General features: G+C 39.2%; 1 long non-coding RNA gene across 1 annotated transcript in view; it reads left to right on the top strand.

The window, feature by feature from the left end:
* The window catches only part of LOC112134959 (uncharacterized), an 80,961-nt gene extending 63,156 nt beyond the window's left edge, over window positions 1–17,805 (top strand). The window contains exons 3-5 of the long non-coding RNA XR_008510183.2: window positions 15,988–16,095; window positions 17,218–17,440; window positions 17,631–17,805. This is a non-coding gene — a long non-coding RNA (uncharacterized LOC112134959). The remainder of the gene's footprint in view (window positions 1–15,987; window positions 16,096–17,217; window positions 17,441–17,630) is intronic.
* Window positions 17,806–19,279: the final 1,474 nt, after the last annotated feature.

Genomic DNA, 19,279 nt, shown 5'->3' on the forward strand with positions numbered 1-19,279 from the left:
AGAGAAGGCTTAACTCAGAAAACTTTTCTACCCTATTTGGAAATCTCAAATGCTGCACTTCATCCAGACTAGCAATAAAGGAAGAGAGACTGTTGTTTGCCCACCTTCCTACTATGGGCTTGAGGAAAGCTGTACCTGGATTCTAGTCTCAGCTGTGTGGCTTCCCATTCTTTGTCTCCCAAATACTTAATCCTTTGTTTTTTTTGTTGTTGTTTTTTTCTTTATTTTATTTTATTATTATTATACTTTAAGTTTTAGGGTACATGTGCACAATGTGCAGGTTTGTTACATATGTATACATGTACCATGTTGGTGTGCTGCACCCATTAACTCGTCATTTAGCATTAGGTATATCTCTTAATGCTATCCCTCCCCCTACCCCCCACCCCACAACAGACCCCAGAGTGTGATGTCCCCTTTCCTGTGTCCATGTGTTCTCATTGTTCAATTCCCACCTATGAGTGAGAACATGTGGTGTTTGGTTTTTGTCCTTGCGATAGTTTGCTGAGAATGATAGTTTCCAGTTTCATCCATGTCCCTACAAAGGACATGAACTCTTCATTTTTTATGGCTGCATAGTATTCCATGGTGTATATGTTTTTTGTTTTTTGAGACAGGGTCTCAGTCTGTTGTCCAGGCTGGAGTGCAGTGGCACAATCATGACTCACTGCAGCCTTGACCTTCTGGGCTCAAGTGATCCTTCCACCTCAGCCTCCCCAGTAGCTGCGGCTACAGGTGTGTGCCACTACACCCAGCTAATTAAAAAAATCTTTTTTGTAAAGACAGTATCTCGCCATCTTGCCTAGGCTGGTTCTCTCACCTCAGCCCCACAAAGTGCTGGGATTACAGGTGTGAGCCCCAAATACTTAGTATTTCTAAGCCTCAGTTACCACATCTGTAAAATGGAGATTAATTCATTCAACATGTATTAATTGAGCCTCTGTTTTGTGTCAGGTACTATGATAGACACTGATAATAATAGTGCCTATCTCATAGGTATTTTGGCAAAAATTAAATGAAATGAAGGCAAGTAAAGGGCTAAGCAAAGTGCCTGGCTAATGATAAACATTCAACTGGTGTTGGCAATTAACATGAATAAAGTTCCCCGATATGTCCCTATTTCTTCGTTTTGCAAATATTTATTTAAGGGCCTGATATAATCTGAGGGTTCAGGAATGAATAAAGCATAGTTCCTGCCATTGAGGAGTTCTGTCTTATAGCACAGGCTATCCTGGTTTGAATTCTGACCTGGCTACTGGCTATAAATTTTTGAGCAATCCCATAATCTTTTTGAACTTCTCGAAATAGGGATAATAATACTCACTTAAAGGCTTTTATGAGGTGTTGAGATTATATATGTAAGTGTCTAACCCAGTACCTAGAACATGATTGGCATTCAATTAATGATGCTAATTATCATTATTGTATTCTCATTGTTATTGGATTATCGTTAAGCAGATACTTTCAACGCAGTGTGAATGGTGAATGTACTTGACTAGCACACAACTGTCATTCAATTAATAGTGCTGACAATCATTATCATTAGATAAATAGATACTTTCAATGCAGTGTGAATATACTTCAGGAAACAAAAGGCAAAGCACTCATAAAGGGGCAAGTTCACAGAGCTGGTTCTTGACAGATATATTGAAATTGTTCTGGAAAAAAAAGGAAGAAAGAAGCTTCTATAGCGGGGAAATAAAATTTGCAAAGGCTAGAATGTTCAAGAGGAGGGGACCAGCTGTGCCTGGCTGGAGGAAAGGGAGAGTTGGGGAGGGTGCAGCAGGGTCAGGCAAGAAAGATGGAGCAAAGTTGTAGAAGGTCTTGTGAGACCCTAAAGAGTTTGTCTTGTAGAATTGACACTGAGGAGTTGTTGCAGGTTTATAAGAGCATATTCTGGGACAGGAGACAGAGACCAGGCTTTGATTACCTGTAGCATGCAGGCAATTTCTCTGGGGTCCTCTCACCCTACCTTATTCCTCCGGCTAAATACCCAGCCAGTAGCTCTGAAACTGTCCGTACTGTCGGAGTGCTGAGCCTGAGGTGAGCATGTCCACCACAGGCTGTCTTGCTGGGAGCGCTGCTGAACACCTGAATTCACCTCTAAATGCAGAAGGAAGAAAGATCTCCAGCCAGGCTGTTTGACCTCCACTTAGCAGAGCTCAGTTTCTGAAGAGTCTGTATTCCAGAGACTTCAAGGCAGAGACAACATCCCTGTGGTTGATACCAAGAGCTCGATATGGGTGATTCTACCAACCAGTGTCCCTGGGGAGAAACAAGATAAAAGCAGACGTGAGCAAAAACTCACAGGTCTATGGAGTGAGAAAAGTTTCAGATCCCTCACTGTTCTATTTCTCTTTCATCTCCTTTGTATGTTGGGGCATTTCCTGAGGGCTGGCTTTCTGTTTTACGTTAATGATGAGCTGTTTTCCAGTTACCCTTTTGAGATTTTAGTGCTGTTATTAACTTGTCAACAGGTTTCCCCTCTATTTTAATTACTCTTGCTCAGCAGCATATGGTGGGACATGGACACAACTGATATTTGAATTGTGTTTCCCATTGAGGAGTGGCTGTTTCATCTTCCCTGGTTACCTCTGAGTGAAAGTTACATTGTTGGTGTGGCATCTATGTGAGCCCAATGCTCTCCCTCATCATATACAGAAAACCCACTTTCTGGGGCAGGGAGCTCCTTTTCTTTGTGGCTTCTGGGAGTGTTTGAAGGATTTGTGAAATGTCTGACACCAAAGCAGGACTGTACTTATAGAGTGGGGAATCCAGGCCCAGACCTTAGTGGAACTTCTCCTTTCTCTCTTCTTAGGAGCTAACCCCCTTGGTAATATGTAAAATGGAGATGATGTTTACTAGATTAGCCCTCTCATATTGTCCTCAAACTTCAGGGCCCCAGGTGTTCCATGGAGAGTAGCCCAGTTGACACCTCCACTGGATCAAGGCCTCTTCTGACCTTTCCCTGATCATAGGAGACAAGGGAAGTCTGCTCTCTAGAATAATCCTACTGGGAAAGCCACTTAGACCTTAGTTAATGATCACCCATTCAAACTAATTTTTCCCATTTAAACACAAGTTTTCAGGATGCAATGCTTTAACCTAAAGAGTGTCTTTATGGCGGAGAAGAGCCCATCAGGGCAGATGGACTTTGGAAGCCTTGTTTTGCATTTCCTGTGTAGGCAGTTGCCTCTGTCTCTGCTGTGTCTGCCTGGTTAGCTTTTTTTTTTCCCCCCTGGTTTTCCTGAGAATTATCAGGAAATTACCTGGGTACTGGGGAATGATACATATCCCAAGATTGTATGACAAATATGGTTAAAGACAGGAGTGGTTCCTCACTTCCTGAATCCCTTTAGTCAGGACCTTGGAATTAGTATCCGGTTATACAGGGCCTGGTGCTGTCACCTCTTCTTTTGTGTAAGTTATGCTGACTCCCCAGCTAAGTCATAAGCTGCTTGAGGTCAGGGATCTGTACTTACATTTTGTGCATATAATGTTATAATAATAGATAATCTCTGTCCACAGTCATATAGTCTTTATTTTTATAGTTATTTTTAAACATTTAATAGTTTTAAAAACTTATGAAGGTTTTACAGATGAGGAGAGAGAAAGGTTGAAATGCATTGGCTGGCATCCCATAGCTAGTAAGTGACAGAACTGGGATTTGAACCTTTGAACTGGGCTTTGAATCAGGCTTAACAAAGCCAGTGATCTTTCTACTGCATCATACCATACAGCATAAGTACCAGGTCTCTTGATTTCCAGTCTTGACCTCTAGGCTACATGATTACTAAAGTGAGTCCATACCACAAGTTCTTGCTCCTGAACTTGGTAGCTTCATCTGTTTCCTCATCATTCCTGATGGTGGTGAGATGGCAGAGGAAAGCATATGAGGAGAGCTGGCAGCTGTGACTGAGTCTCTGTGTGCAGGAGTTTAGGCTTGCAGTCTGCTGGCTTCAATTTACCTCCCTTAATTGATTTTCATTTTATTTTGATCAAATATATACATGCACACAGTAGCAATCTTTTTCAAAAGGAGTCCCTCATTTGAATCACAAGATCACAGAATGTATTTTGATTGACATTTTCCCCCATTCTCCCGAGGATGGTAGAAAACTGGTGTCCCTCTAGATATGGGAGAGATTAATTCATTATATATAATGGATACCTTAGAACAATGGTGCTCAAAGTGTGGTGCTTGGAGCCCCAAATGTCTCTAAGACTCTTTTAGGACATCTGTGAGGTCAAATCATTTTTCATACTAATGCTAAGACGTTTTTCCTTTTCACTATGTTGACATTTGCACTGATTGTTTATAAATTGTGTTGTGTATAACTGCTGGCACCTTAGCATGAATCAAGCAATGCACCAAATTGTTCCTGATCACTGTATTTTTCATGACCATATATTTGCTATGAATAAAAAAGCATTTGTTTTCCTTAAGAATTCCTTCATTAGGTTCTAAAAAGTATTTTATGTGATGAAATAAGAAATATTCATAAAGCACTTCTGCTGTATACCACACTACCATTAATGTCCTGAGGAAAAGCAGCTGTGTGATTGTTTGAGTTGTGGGCTGAACTGACAGCCTTTTCCACTGAGCACCATTTTGCTTGAAAGAATGACCAATAGACAAACTATCATTATTCAGACTTCAGTTTTTGGCACATATTTTCCAAAAATGGATGAAATGGACAAGTCAGTTCAAGGAAAACAACTGATAATAAAATGAGCTTTCAAATGAAAATTAGAATTTTGGAAAACTTTTATCTGCTGCTGTGAGCTTGAAAACTCTCCCATCCTTAAAATATTTTTTTCTGATTAGATGATATTAATGTCTGTGATTTTTTGACGTTGTGTTGTAATCAAAGGTGTCAATGTTTGGAAGACCTGCAATATGAACCAATATTTTCCAAGTAACCAGTGCATGCTGTTACAAAATCATGCATGGATAAAAGAACCAAAGTACAAGATAGACCAGTATATTTTAGTATAATAGAGTACATAAAGTTCATTGATATGACTTCAGATTCCACATCACAAGTAACCTTTGAAGAACTATTATTTATTGTGTTTTTGTGTAGAATCAAAGAATAGCCACAATTATTGGAAAAGACTATTGAAATTCTTTTCATGTTGTGTGGCTGGATTTTCTTCATTTACTTCACCAACAACATATCCCAAAAGATTAAGTAAAGGAGATGTGAAGATAAGTTCAGAAGATGGTTGACTAGAAGCCCATAGTGCACATCCTGCTCAAAAAGACAGCTAGAACAGTGAAGAAACAATACTATTTTAATAAAAATAACTGAGGGAGAGCCCCAGAATGTGTCCAAGGGGTAACAGAAACCCTGGAGAGCACAGAAACTCAGGATAGTCACATAGAGAATGAAAGGAAATACCAGGCCTCCACCACCCCATCCCCAACCGGATCAGCTGGGAATCAGGAGAACCTTCTCCCTAAGGCAAGGAGATAAAGAAGAGGATCCTAGCAACCCCATCAACACCTTCACACCTAAGTCCTCACCATTCTGGTTCACCTGCAGTCCTCAGGGGCACTACACCCATTGGAGGGATCCATCTGGATTCCACATAGCTGTGCCTCAAAATGAAGGAGCCAACACTATGCCCCATCTCTTATGGTTTGCTACACCTTCTTGGGATTGGAACTATGGCTGGAGTGTATCTTGCTCTTGGGGTGAGTAGCCCCTTAATTCCTGAGGCTAAGCCACCAAACCACTCCAGCCCAGTGACCCAACATCCCCAAGCCATGCTGTGAGCAAAGCCGTGACCTCCTTGTGGAGCCAAGCAGAGATGAAGCTGCCCCACCTACCCCTGCCCTCGTCCTCTCAGACCATAGGTGAAGCAGCACCCAGCCTCCAGGAAAAACAGTACCTTGGCCACTCAGAGCAGTCATGCCTCCCTGGTGCCTAAGTTGAAGTAGCACCCTGCGTCCCAAGAAACAGTACCTTGGCTTTCCATAGTGGTCATGTACTCAAGCTGAAGCAGCACCCTGCATCCCCCAGAAACGGTGCCTGGGCTTCCCAGAATAGTCATGCTCTCACAGACATGAACTGAAGTGGCATATTACCTTCTGGGGAATCAGTACCCTGGCCAAGCTGTGCAGCTGGGCATCCCAGGGCTGAGCCGATGTGGTACCTCACATCTCAGAGAAACAGAGCAGTGATCGAGCTGACACACCTCACCTTACAAGCCAAACAACTCTAACATCCTGCTTCCCTGGAGCTGGACTAGCCTCCTTTAGGCTAAGCTGCTAAGATACTGCACTCTCTGGGGAGTGCAGTCATCATTGTGCTGTTTTCTGTCCCCATCATCCTCATCCCAGTGCTCTAATAATAGCTGAGCTTCACCATCCTGGGGTACTTGTTGCTGCTGCACCTGGCTTCACAGAGTCTGGGATACTGCTGAAACCCACCACCACAGAGTCTAGAATTACCACTACACAGTACCTCATCTCTTGGGACCTGAGTTGCTACTGTGACCTATTAGCTCAAGTTCCTGAATTGCAGCTATACCCTGCTCCCTGGACCCAAAGCTCCAGAGCACTCCACCTTCCAGCGTTGTACCCTACCCCTCCTGGGGGAGAATCACAGTTACAATCTGGATCCCTGGGTCTGAGCTGCTAGGAGGTGCCTCAGAATCACAGATCCTGGCTTTGTGGGCAACCTACATCCCTGCCACAGGGAGCAAGCCTGCAATGGAAAACCCAGATGCCACAATAGGTTCATGAGACCCTCAGGCTAGGACCCCAGTCCCAAAGCCACTCTGAACACCTGCACCTGGAACCCAATGCTGCTGCAGCTGCTTGTAGAACCAGGTCAGACCTGACATTAAAAAGGATCCCCTTGGGTAAGTCTTCCCATTGTGGGAAAAATGACAATAAGAGGACCCCAAAAGCCCTTGACACCAAGGATATTAATAACCTACACAATTGCTATGACTGCCATAAACTTCTACAGCCTGAGGCATCCATGGTTATTGCTTATGTTGAATGTAGCTGAAGAAGCTGCACAAAGACTACACCACTGAACCTATGCAAGAACAGTCACCACATCTCTTCCAACCAGCACTGTAACGTTTAACTGCAGGTGCAAGTCTTTCTCTATAAAAGTGACACTAGAAAGTTTGGAAGAGACAGTTGTTCTACCAGATGCACAGACATCAATGCAGAGACAAAAGAAACACAAAAAAGTAAAGAACTGTTATACCACCAAAGGCACATAATAACTCTCTAGTAACAGATCCCAAGGAAAAGAAAATCAATGAATTGCCAGAAAAAGAATTGAAAATAACCATCTGAAGCTGAAGAATTCAGTGAATGAAATGAAGAGTGCAATAGAGAGTTTCAGTAGCAGGCTTGATTGAGCAGGAGAAAAAATTCTGAACTCAAATATAGATCATTTGAAGTCACACTCTCAGAGAAAGAAAAAGAAATAAGAAAGAAAATGAATGAAGAAAGCTTACAAGACTTGTGGAACACTATTAAGTGAACAAATATTTGTATTATGGGTATTCTAGAAAAAGAAGTGAAGAAAAATGTAGAAAACCTAGTTAATAAAATAATAGCTGAAAACTTTCCAAGTCTGGGGAGAAATATGGACATCCAGATCCAGGAAGCTCAAAAGTCTCCAAATAGATTCAACCCAAAAAGAGCCTCCATAAGACACATTATATTCAAATTGTCAGAAGTAAAAAATAGAGATAATTGTAAAACTGCAAGAGAAAATCATCAAATCACATATAGGGGAATCTCCATTACACTAACAACAGATTTCTCTGAAGAAACCTTACGTCAGTAGAGAATAGGATTATATATTCAAAGGGCTGAAATAAAAAATTGCCAGCCAAGAATACAAAGCCTAATAAAGCTATCCTTCAGGAATGAGGAAGAAATAAAGACTTTCTCAAACAAGCAAAAAATGAGGAAATTCGTCACTACTAGACAGTCTTAGAAGAAATGTTCGATCAAGGTAGTCCTATATCTGGAAACAAAAAGATGATAATCACTATCATGAAAACACATAAAATTATGAACTCATTGATAGAGTAGACACACAATGGAGAATAAGAAATATGACCCAACTATATGCTGCCTTAAATAAACTCACTTGACCTATAGACACATATAGACTGAAAGTGAAGAGATGGAAAAAGATATTTCACGCAGATGGAAATCAGAGGTGAGCAGGAGTAGCTGCTATACTTACATTACATAAAATAGATATTAAGTCAAAAACTAAAAAGATACAAAAAAAGTAATTATATAATAATAAAAGAGCCAATTCAGCAAGAGTATATAACAGTTGTAAATATATATACACCTTAAGACTGGAACACTCAGATATATAAAGCAAATATGATTAGATCTAAATGGAGAGATAGACTCCAATTTAGGTTGGGGACTTCAACACTCCACCCACAGCATTGGACAGATCATGTACACAGAAAATCAGCAAGAGACATTGAATTTAAACTGCACTTTAGACCAAATGGACCAAATAGACATTTTCAGAACTTTTAATCCAACAGCTACAGAATACTCATTTTTTTTCATCAGCACAGGGAATATTCTCTGGGATAGAGTACATGTTAGGCCACAGAACAAGCCTCAAAAGAGGTAAAATAATTGAAATTGTATCAAATATCTTTTCTGATCACATGGAATAAAACTAAAAGTTAGTACCAAGAACAACTTTGGAACCATATAAATAAACGAAGATTAAACAACATGCTCCTAAATGACAAATGGGTCAATTAATAAATTAAGAAGGAAATTAAATAATTTCTTGAAACAAATGAAAATAGATACACAATATACCCAAACTTATAGGATACAGCAAAAGTAGTCTTTAAAAGAAAATTTAATAGCAATAAATGGCTCTATTATAAAAGCAGACAGATTGCAAATAAACAACCTAATAAGGCATTTCAAGGGCCTAGACAACCAAGAAAAACCAAAATCCAAAATTAAAGGAGGAAGGAAAAAATAAAGATAGGAGCAGAAATCAACAATATAGAGTCTAAAAAATTTTAAAAGATCAAAGAAACAGTTGCTTTTTTGAAAAGATAAACAAAATTGACAAACCATTAGATAGATTAACCAAGAAAAAAAAAGATGAAAGATCTAAATGAATAAAGTCAAAAACTAAAAAGGAGACATTACAATTAACATTGCACAAATACAAAGAATCATAGACTATTATGAACAACTAATTGCCAATTAATTAGAAAACCCAGCAGAAATCAGCCAGGAGCAGTGGCTCATGCCTGTAATCCCAGCGCTTTGGGAGGCCGAGGCAGGCAGATCACGAGGTCAGGGGATCGAGACCATACTGGCTAACACAGTGAAACCCCGTCTCTACTAAAAAAAATACAAAAAATTAGCCAGGCATGGTGGCGGGCACCTGTGTAGTCCCAGCTACTCGGGAGGCTGAGGCAGGAGAATGGCGTGAACCCGGGAGGCGCAGCTTGCAGTGAGCTGAGATCACGCCACTGCACTCCAGCTCCAGCCTAGGCAACAAAGTGAGACTCCGTCTCAAAAAAAAAAAAAAAAAACAAACCTAGAAGAAGTTGATAAATTCGTGGACAGTGTATCTTGCAACCTACCAAGATAGAACCAAGAAGAAATAGAAAATCTGAACAGACAAATTATGAGTAAAGAGATTTAATCTGTAATAAAATGTCTCCCATCAAAGAAAAGCCTAGGATCTAATCACTTCATTGCATAATTCTAGCGAACATTTAAGGAAGAACCAACACCAATTCTCAAATTCTTCCAGAAAATTTCAGGGGAGAGAATTCTTTCGAATTCATTCTATGTAGCCTACATTACCCTGATTGCAAATCCCTGATGAAAATATGGGCAAAAATCCTCAACAAAATAATAGCAAATTCAGCAGCCCATAAAATGATCATTCACCATGATCAAGTGGGAATTATCCAAGGATGCAAAGATGGTTTAACATATGCATATTAATAAATGTGATACATCACATTAACAAAATGATAGACAAGAATTGTATTATCATCTGAATAGATGCAGAAACATCGTATGATAAAATTCACCATCCCCTCATGATAAAAAACTTTCAATAAGTTAGTATACAAGGAACATACCTCAACACAATAAAGCCTATCTATAACAAACCCACAGCCAACACTATAATGAATGGGGAAAAGTTGAAAGCTTTTCCTCTAAGATTTGGAGCAAGACAAAGATGTTCACTTCCAATACTTTTATTCAAGGTAGTACTGGAAACCCTAGCCAGACCAATTAGTCAAGAGAAAGAAATAAGCAGCATACAAATTGGAAAAGAGAAAGTCAAATTGTCCATTTGCAGAAAACATGGTGCCATATATCCAAAAGTTTCACCAGAAATCTCTTAGAAGTGACAAACAAATTTAGTGAAGTTGCAGGATACAAAATAAACTGCCATAGTTTGGTTTGACTCCTCCAAATCTCATGTTGAAATTTGATCCCCAGAGTTGGAAATGAGGCCTCTTGGGAGGTATTTGGGTATGAGGGGAATCCCTCATGAATGGTTTGGTGCTGCCCTTGTGGTAATGAGTTCTCATTCTACTAGTTTCCATGAAAGCTGGTTGTTAAAAAAAGCCTGGCACCTGCTCCCTGCTCTCTTGCTTCCTCTTTCATCACGTGATCTCTACACATCAGCTCTCCTTCCCCTTTCACCATGAATGGAAGCAGCTTGAGGCCCTCACAAGATGCAGATGCCAGTGCCATGCTTCTTGTACAGCCTGCAGATTCATAAGCCAAAGAAACTTCTTTTCTTTATAAATAACTTATCTTCAGGCATTCCTTTATAGCAACACAAGATGGACTAAGACATCACTATACAAAAATCAGTAGCATTTCTATACCCCAACAATGAAGTAGCAGAAAAAGAAATCAAGAAAGCGATCTCATTTACAATATCTACAAAAAACAAAACTAGGAATAAATTTAACCAAAGAGGTAAAAAACTCTACAAGAAAAACTATAAAGCAGTTCTGGAAGAAATTTAAGAAAACACACAAAAAAGGAACGATTTCCATGTTCTTATTGATTTCCATGTTTCTTATCCCAGTTAGAATGGCTATTATCATCAAAAAGACAAAAAAAAGTACAGGTGAAGATGCAGAGAAAAGGGAACTCTCATACGCTGTTGGTGGAAATGTAAATCAGTACAGCTATTATGGACAATAGTATGTAGTTTCCTCAAAAAACTACAAATAGAACTATCTTATGATCCAGCAACCCCACTGGTGCATAAATATCCTAAGAAAAGGGAATCAGTATGTCAAAAAGATATCTGCACCCCCATGTTTATTGCAGCACTATTCATAACAGCCAAGATGCAGAATCAACCTAAGTGTTCATTATCAATGGGAGAAAGAAGAAAAGATGTGGTATATATACACAATAGATTATTATCAGCCATAAAAAAGAATGAGATCCTGTCATTTGTGGCAACATAGATGAGCCTGGAGGACAGTATGTTAAATGAAATAAGCCAGAGACAGAAACACAAATATTGCATGTTCTGACTGATATATGAGTGTTAAATAAAATTGATTTAATGGAGGTAGAGAGTGGCATGGCGGATACCAGAGAATGGAAAAGGTAGAGTGGAGAGGGAGATGAAGAAAAGTTGGTTAATGGGTACAAAAATATAATTAGATAAAAGGAATAAGTTCTAGTGTTTGACAGCATAGGAGGATGACTATAGTTAACTGTAACTATATTGTTGTATACTTCAAAATAGCTAGAAATGAAGATTTGGAATGTTTCCAGCACAAGAAATAATAAATGTTTGAGGTAAAAAGAAGCAGATATGTAAATCCAAATATCTTCTATTAAGTCAGACTTTGAACACATTTGCAAAAAATAAAGGCCAGTTGTGGTGGCTTGAGCCTGTAGTCCCAGCACTTTGGGAGGTCAAGGTGAGTGGATCGCTGCTTAAGCCCAGGAGTTCGAAACTAGCCTGGACAACATGACAAAATCTTATCTCCACAAAAAATACAAAAATTAGCCTGGCGTGGTGATGTGTGCCTGTAGTCTCAGCTACTTGGGGGGCTGAGGTGGGAAGACGTTTGATCCTGGGAGGTGGATGTTGAAGTGAGCTGGGATCATACCACTGCACTCCAGCCTGGGTGACAGAGTGAGACCCTGTCTCAAAAACTAAAATAAAAATAAAAAAAATTAAAACAATGTACTATTTTTTCTATTTTTTGAAAACATATTTGTATAAAAACATGTTTTATTAATATGTAATAGGTTTATTATGCTATTTTAAAATAAATATTTAACATTTTTTATTTTTCTTAGTTTTTATTTTTAATATGGTAAATTTCAGTACATATAGTCCATAGAAACCCAAATTCTTTGGAATACTCAATGAATTTTAATAATTTAAAGGGATCCTGAAATTAAAAATATTTAAGAACCATTGCCTTAGAGCCTTAGGTTTAAATCTCTCACAGACTGCAGAACTTTAGGGTGAAAAATTCTACAACAATTGCTATGCAAAAGGCAGTCAATTTTATGTTATCTGATAGCTTTTTAAGAAAGGATGCCTAGGAAGTAAATTTCTTAAACCTTGGGTGTCTTAAAATGTCATTATTGTACTCTGATTCTTAATTGTGAATTGATACTTTTGTTGGGTATAGAATTCCAGGTTGAAAATACTTTCCTTCAGAATTTGATGAACTTCCCACAAATTTTTAGCTCCAAGTATTGCTCTTAAAAATTCCAGGCCACTCATGATAGTGTGTGCCTTGTCTCAGCTTCTTGAGAGGCTGAGGTTGAAGGATCACTTGAGCCTGGTAGTGCGAGACCAGCCTAGGCAACATAGTGAGACCCTGTCTCAAAAATAAAAAAAAAAGGAAAAAATCAAAAAGTCCAAAGACATTTCGGATATCTCCTTTTTCTTGAGTGCTCTAAAATACCATGTTTCTATGATGGTATGAGCTTGTCCTTATCCACTTCTATTTTTATGATTATTTGGTGGACCTTTTCCATTTGGAAACTTATGTCTTTTAGTTTTGGTAAATTCTCTTCATTTGTTTCATGCATGTTTCATATTCTTGGTTGTCTTTTTCTAGAATTTCTTCCATTTGAATATTGGACCTTCTGGAATGAGTTTTCTAATTTTCTTTGTCTTTCTTGCTATAGGCAGAACATCTGTGTCCTCCCCAAATTCATATGTTAAAATCCAACCCCCAATGTGATGGTATTTGTAGGTGGGGGTCTTTGGAAGGTGATTAGGTCATGAGGGCTCTGCCTTTATGAATGGGATTAGTGCCCTTCTAAAAAGGACACAGAGAGCTCACTCACCCTCTTTTGCCATGTGATGTTACAGTGAGAAGATGGCCGTGAATCTGCCAGCACCTTGATCTTGGACTTACTAGTGTCTAGAACTGTAAGAAATAAGTTCGTAAGCCACCTAGTCTATGGTATTCTGTTGTAGCAGCCCAAACAAAGACATTTTTATTCTGTTTTCCCTTGTGTTCTGTCTCTCTCTCTCTCTCTCTCTCCTCCTTCCCTCCCCTCTGGCTTATATACCCTAAGAAATTTTCTCAATTTAACATTTGAAGTCTTATATTGGGTATTTTATTTGTGCAATTATGTTTTTAATTTCCAAGAGCACTTTTCTGTTTACTTAGCTTTCCTTCACTACAGTATGCTGCTTATGTTTCATGGATACAATATCTGTCTTGTTATCTTCCTGAGAACATTGATGATACAAAACTTTATACTTTTGTTTTCCTTGAATTTTCTGTTTTTTGCAAGTTGTTATTTTCTCCTTGATTTTGTTGTTTATTTTTTCCACTACAGGACTCCCTCAGATATTTAGATGTCCCTGGTCATTTGTTCATGTTTATGAATGAGTACTAAAAAGCAAACTTAAATCCCTGAACACATACGTTCAGTTTGTTGACTATTGAGCCTCACTATAATGTGTTCTGTGCGGACCATTTGTTGAGAAACCTCCCATGTGAAAATCTAGCCCTTTCCTTTGGGCTGGCCTGACTCTCCAAGAAACGTCTTTCAAATATCTACCTTATAGGCCTGGCTGCAAGCATTCTGGAAACTGACTGGAAGGAGAAGGCTGAAGATCACAATGCACTGAACATAATATTCATTTTAGGCTTGATTAAAGTATGGCACCTGTCTCTACCCTTCAACCCTCTCTGTCATTCCAAATACCACTGGTTTTACTCTCTTTAGAGATGATATCTTCAGCTCATGTTGGATGGGGAACAGGAAGTCACCCAGACACTTGGGAGAAAGAGATCTGGCTGTCTGTTTATATTTTTACACAATGTAATATTTATACAAGATACAATATACAAATATTATATGCAAACCATATTAGTAACACATATGTAAATTATGAAGCATATTAACAAAATGAACATCAATTAAGAACAAAGGCATTCCAAATATTTTTGTACCTACCTCTGCGTTTCTTCCCTTTTCCCCCTCCCTGCCTCTTTCACCATCCTGACCCAGAGGTAATTACTGTCATGAATTTTGTATTAATCATTTCCCTGCTTTTAAAATATAGTTTAATCATATATGTATATATCCATAAACAATGTATGTTTTCAGTTTTGCCTGTTTTGAGGTTTGTAAGTATGGTACCATAGTAATAGTTTTTCTATGAATTGCCTTGTATGTCATTCAAGGCATATTTCTAGGAGCAACTGCTTCTAAGCTGACTTTAGACCCTTTCTCCTATTTTCAGTTTCACTTTCATCCCCACTTCCAGAATTGCCTTGTTGCCAATTCCAGAGCCTTTGGAAGTTCCTCAGTATACATTGATTTATTTGCTGGATTTCTCTACCACTAGCTTAGTGTTTAACTTTTTCAAGTTTGTTAAATCACTAAGCTACTTTATCTGAGTAGTAGCCCAACTTATAAAATGTTGTTGCTTGCATCATTTTGTATTGTTTGTCTTTGAGAGTTATGTTTAAAAATCCCTTTGCTGTAATATTAATAAGATTTTTGGAGAGAGCAAATCTAACCATGTGTGTTTAATCTTTTATCATTCAAATATTTACAAGTCCTTACTTCCTTTGAATAGATTAAAATCACTCAGGATGGTCTAATCCCACCAGATTTTAGTTTTCCTGTCTACCATCCCCACTTTCAGAACCTGCTCGTGTGTGTGTGTGTGTGTGTGTGTGTGTGTGTGATGCACGCCTTTAGAAAAAAAAAAGCATAGTCATGTATATGTACAAACATGCAAGTAGGGCTAAAATCCTACTTTTTGCATGCGGTTTTTGATCATTTATTTGAGCGTATTGAATGTCTATTATATGTTATGCATTACATTAGGTACACAAGGATATAAAATCTAGTTATAGTTTCTTGCAAAGAGAGTTTATTGTACTGAGAAAGAAAAAAATCTATAAAATAGCACAGTGTGATATGTACTACTTTGAAATTTCAAGGCATTAGAGTTAGGTTGTGTAGGGTTGAACAAGGCATGAGAGATGATGGTTGGAGTAGGTAAGAACTTGTAGAGGAGGTGAGGCTTCATTTGAGCTCTAAGGGTATACTTTGGAGAAGAGACAAGGAGTGCAGAGAGTGTTCCAGGAGGGAGGAACTCACTGCCTCCTTGCCTACTGAGCTCTAGCTACACTGGCTTTTCATATCCCTGGATGTGTCATGATCTTCCCCTTTATAGGAAGTACATTCATGCTGTTTTCCTGCCAGGATGGTCTTTCTCCCATTCTTGTTTTAGCTTAATCCTATTTGGCTTTGAAGACTTAATTTAAAATTTTACTTATTTAAGAAAGCTTTCTTTAACTTCCTCAGTGCAAATTACAGCTCCCCCACCACATGTTATACTCTTATATCATGTATCATATTTTTCCTTCTCAGTTTCTTCACAGATTTTTAGTTGTACATTTACTTGTGTGACTACTTGTCTAATGTGTATTTCTTACATTAAATAGAAAACTCCAAGATGCAAGAGACTGGCTGTTGTCACAACTACCTCACTGGTGCTTAGCATATTGTGTGGCCCATGGAGGAGTTACCTGGACCTGTATGGACAAGGAAAGGTGAGCAGGAGAAGGAGTTTGGAGTAGCCAGACTCAAAACAGTCCTCCACAAATCTCCACCTCTTGATATTTATACTATTGTAATAGACCCCGTTAAACCCAAAAATCAGAGACAGGTCTCAGTTAATTTAGAAAGTTTATCTTGTCAAAGTTGAGGATGTATGCCTGTGACAGAGCCTCAGGAGGTCCTGATGACATGTGTTGAAGGTGGTCAGAGCAGTTTGGTTTTATATATTTTAGGGAGACATGAGCTATCAACCAACATATGTAAGAGGAACATTGGTTCAGTCTGGAAAGGTGGAACAACTAGAAGCAAAGGCAGGAAGACTCAGCAGGGAGAGAGCTTCCAGGTTGTAGGTAGATAAGAGACAAATGGTTGCATTCTTTTGAGCTTCTGATTAACCTCTCCAAAGGAGGCAATCAGATACGCATTTATCTCAGTGAGCAGAGGGGTGACTTTGAATAGAATGGGAGACAGGTTTGCACTAAGCAGTTCCCAGCTTGAGTGATTTTGAGGCCTCAATATTTATTTTCCTTTCACAACCCCTCCCACATGGCAGCAGGATTATTCTCTGTGACCAATAGAATATGCATTTTCCTCCTGAGTTTATGTTATAAAAAAGCAGAACTTCCATTGTGGCTTCTCTCTTTTTCTATCACTCACTCTGAGGGAGACCACCTCCATGTCTTGAGGACACTAAGACAGCCCTGTGGAATAGCCCATGTGGCAAGGAACTGAGGTGTTCAGCTGGTGAGAGGCTGAGGCTGCCCAATAACCACATGCATGAGCTTGGAAGCAGATCCTCCAGTCTTCAGAAGATTGCAGCTCAGCCCACAGTTTGACTGCAACCTCAGAGGCTAGCCAGAACCACTTAACTAAGTTGCTCCAAAATTTCTGAACCTCAGAAATTGCGTGAGATAATAAATGTTGTTTTAAGCTGCTAACTTTTAGGATAATTTGTCATATAGCAACAGATAACTAATACAAGGCTTAATGAGAGAAATAGGTGCATGAGAATAATCCTGCTCCTTCCTTTGATTCATTTAAACGGTGCTTGTCAGTGACTTCCCCTGATTGGATTTTGAACCCATCTTTCTGAAGAGTCTTTATTTTTCTCCAAGACATCCCCTAGTTGAACAGCTCTCCATATTCCTGAGTTTCAATGGTCTGGTGCTTGTTGAAGAGGCTCTGACTACAACCTCAGCACAGATCTTACAGTTGATTGAAAAGCCCCAGCTGATACTGAGTTCAAGTTGCTTTAGGGTGTGGTGAAGAAGATTCCTTTTCTGAGATTTACAAAGATGCCGCATCTTGAAGATTCTCTCTCTGGAGGGAAGAGAGAAGGTTTGTTAAAGTGTGTCCTTGGATGCCACATGTGCATCATTACATTTCAAATTTGGGGGGACTTGCTGCTTTTCAGAGGGCCACAAAAGATTAAGGTCTGTGCTATGCTTCTGAGGCAGAGTGGGGCAGTGGGGGAGAGCTTGAGTTTAAAGTCACGTGGACTGAGTTTGAGTGTTGTTCTTCTTTTTAGTACCTGTATGTGTCATTTCACCTCTCTAAGCCTCAGTTTCATCACCTATAAAATGGAGTTACTGATACCATCCGTCTTCTCCACAGAATTGATGGAAGGATTATATGAGCCAATGTATTTAGCACAGCACCCGATGAATAGTAAGTGCCCTTAAATGGTGACTATTTTGATTGCAAATGACAGAATCAGAAGTTAGTGCCAAGTCCAGATCTGCCTCTAATTAGCCATTTGGGTTTGGGCAAAACATTTAACTTCTTGATGTCTTAATTTCCTTATTTATAACATGAGGGGTTTTGGCAAGTTGGTATTTTCCAAAGTAAAATCCACAGTGCTATTTGCATCAGAATCAAAACCATTTGCTTAGTAAAATACTACAAATTCCCAGGTCCACCCCAGCCTCACAAAGTCGGAATCTCTTAAATGGAACTCAGGAATCTATGTTTCAATAAAGTCCTCATATTATTCCTGTGCACACTGCCTGCTCTGCCATTGTATAAATCTATCTAATGGATTTAAGTACCAGTTAGATTAGGAACTTACCACCAGGGCCTGAGGGATCCTGGGACAAGAGATGAAATAGTATGTATTATCTTATTCTGTATGAATTTTCCATCAGGTAGGTAAGATTTAAGACGTTCTTCTTTAGACCACACCAGGATATCCAGATCTGACGAATTAGTGTACTTCTTCCTTATGCCCACAGGAGGTCAGTGAAACATTAGGCCTATCCTTTTTGAAATTTCAGAACAAAAGAATTTTGAACAGTGCCAAACTAGAAGTAGAATGTTTGCGTATTGCAAAAAGATAAGCTTTATTTACTAACAGACTTCCCAGGTGAGTGTTCGAGTTTTTATGCAGACAAAAATCTAGCGGTGCCTTGCTTTTTACAGAGGAAGGTACATTAGCTTTCAGGTTCATAAACTTTAAGTCCATCAATAGGTTTGCTAAAATAATTGTCCTTGGAGCTCTGGGAGTCATTTTAGGGAAGAGAAAATTCTCTGCTTTGAATTTCTCTAGGGCGCCTCGTTAGGAGAGGTCAAAATGTCGGACATGTGTTGGTTCAGATGTCTGCTTGATGGGCCTGGAGGAGAAGATTATTAGCAAGCTAGAATTGGGCTAATAGGGGCTCAGAGAGGCTAGACCATCTGACTGGAGATACATAGTGGTGGAATGGAGATCAGACCCAGGTCTACCACCTCATCATCAAGGGCCTTCTTAATAAGATAGAATTAATGTCATAGAGTATTCCAGCCAATGTTCTCTTAGCCGATTTATACCATTCTGTTTATCTTTTATTGAGCTTCTGTCTGGAGCTCAGCAGCTGGTCTTTTCCTGAACTCAGTTTTATTTTATTTTCTTCGTTTAGAACCACAGTAACCAAGTGAGAGTAGAAGTAGGATAATTGTAATGGGCACAGGTATCTGCGTCTCCTTCCCAAGCCCTTGTGACTGCCTTGACATAAGCCCTTTAGAGCTGGCCGCACTGACTGCTCACTCAGGTGACCCTCTGAGGCTGCAGGACTCTGAAGTGTTTTCTACCTCTCATCTGCATGTAGATGGCTTAATGACTGATATATTAAAAACCAAGAAAGTGCTGGGTCTTAGATCTAGCAAGTGTTAGACACTTGACACAAAGAGAAGGATCATCTT

The sequence above is a fragment of the Pongo abelii genome, chromosome 1 (assembly GCF_028885655.2).
Source record: "Pongo abelii isolate AG06213 chromosome 1, NHGRI_mPonAbe1-v2.0_pri, whole genome shotgun sequence".
NCBI classification, from domain to species: domain Eukaryota; kingdom Metazoa; phylum Chordata; class Mammalia; order Primates; family Hominidae; genus Pongo; species Pongo abelii.